Source organism: Bison bison, unplaced genomic scaffold, assembly GCF_000754665.1.
Source record: "Bison bison bison isolate TAMUID 2011002044 unplaced genomic scaffold, Bison_UMD1.0 scf7180017851522, whole genome shotgun sequence".
NCBI lineage: Eukaryota > Metazoa > Chordata > Mammalia > Artiodactyla > Bovidae > Bison > Bison bison.
The window spans coordinates 16,402-18,023 of NW_011482095.1; the positions used below are offsets into that span (position 1 = coordinate 16,402).

At 54.7% G+C, this 1,622-nt stretch overlaps 1 protein-coding gene across 1 annotated transcript in view; it reads right to left on the reverse strand.

The window, feature by feature from the left end:
* Positions 1-480, reverse strand: part of LOC104996625 (neuroligin-3-like) — a gene marked incomplete at its 3' end in the record, with an annotated part of 16,642 nt that extends 16,162 nt beyond the window's left edge. The window contains exon 1 of the mRNA XM_010850915.1: positions 359-480. The remainder of the gene's footprint in view (positions 1-358) is intronic.
* Positions 481-1,622: the final 1,142 nt, after the last annotated feature.

Sequence of the window (1,622 nt, forward strand, 5' to 3'; positions counted from 1 at the left end):
GCTATGATGGAAGAAGGATGGGGCTGCACTGCGGGGGAGGGGGGACTGGCAATGTGCAAAACAGAAACGGGGCAGGGGGCCCTCAAGAGGGGTATTTTGATGAGCATGCGGGCAGGGCAGTGGAAATAGAGGGACCATGGGCGGGAGGATGATAAGGATGCGGGATTCAGGGAGGAAGGAGGTGGAGGGGAAATGCGGGGGAGGATTGGAGGGGGGGGGGCAGGGGGCCGATGGAGAACATGGGGTTGAGGATGGGGTGCATTGGCTGGGAAGTGGAGCACCCCAGGATTGGGAAGGGATAGGATCGGGGCAAGGTATGGGCAGCTAGAGGATGAGAGACCGGAGCAGGCGGCCTCACCTGTTCCCCGGGCTGTTGCGAGCGACTGAACCGGGCCACGGACCACCCATATCGCTTCCAGGCCAAGGGCTCCGCACCCGAATCCCCGAGATCTGCTCTCCGGCAGCCTGGCTGCTGTGCCCGCGCACCGAGGGGGCGCGCTGCGCGTACCCAGACAAGGGGGGGCGCGGTCCCTTCCATTAACTCCTTTTGCGCCAGAGATGGCTCAAGTCCTGGGGCATGGCCCAATTCCTCCCAGGCTCAAACACACTCTCCCCATCCTCTCTCTCACACACCCCTCAAATCACAGATAGACGATCTTCCAGGGCAGCTAGTTCAAACTTTACCTTCAAAGCTTGAGACCTCAAAACAAAGGGAGAAACTGAGGCACTGCCTGCAGGAGTCCTCAGTCACACTCCATGAAGACCAGCCTCCAGCCCACTTGGTATCCCTCACCTCTCCTCAGCACCAGCACCACTCAAGCACCAACAATAGGTGTGTAGTGTGGGGTGCACTTTGCCCTCATCCTGTCACTCTCAAAAAGGTCAGCATTGTTCCTTTCTGTTGGGGCATGTCAGACTCTGGCTGTCAGCATGCCAGTTGTCCAACCATGTCAGTCTCTCCCACTCCAGACCCGGCTGTCTCAGTGTCTTGTGTTCTGTGTGTAGGGCACCTGTCCAGTTTCATTAGCCCCCCATCCGAAGCCCCTCTGAGTGTCCCTTATCCCAGCCAAGCCTCTACCCATATAGTTCCTCAGAATGTTTCTGTCAGGATAACACAGGGCAGAAGAAAGCTTCAGTCAATTATGTTCAACTTTATCCTGTTGGACAGTTCCTCTCCTTGTGCACACTACCCTTAAATTTAGTAAGTCCCATTTGAGCAAGGGCTTCATGGACCTCAGAGGGACTTTTTTTTTGTAACTTGGGTATTGATTGGTGCTCCTGGTTTTACCAGCACAACTGACAGTTCCCAGTGCTAGAGTGCAACTGTGGCCTGGATGGTATCCTGAAGTTGTCCAATCATCAGGTACCACCCACCTATGAGGTTGGGACTGGCCTCTTCCAGCCCCACCAGAGGGCTCCATGATAGTAAATCAGTTGCCTCTCATGGATAGTCTTAGATCTTGAGCCCCAAACCTGAAGGCAAGGGTACTGAAAATGGCCCTGCCACAGTTCCAAATGTCTCTGGAGCAACATTTTTGAGTTTTCTCTACTATAAGATGGGAGTGAGGAGGTCACTCTGGGTAACTGTGAAGATGGGTCGTATGAAAACAAACAGTTCCAGT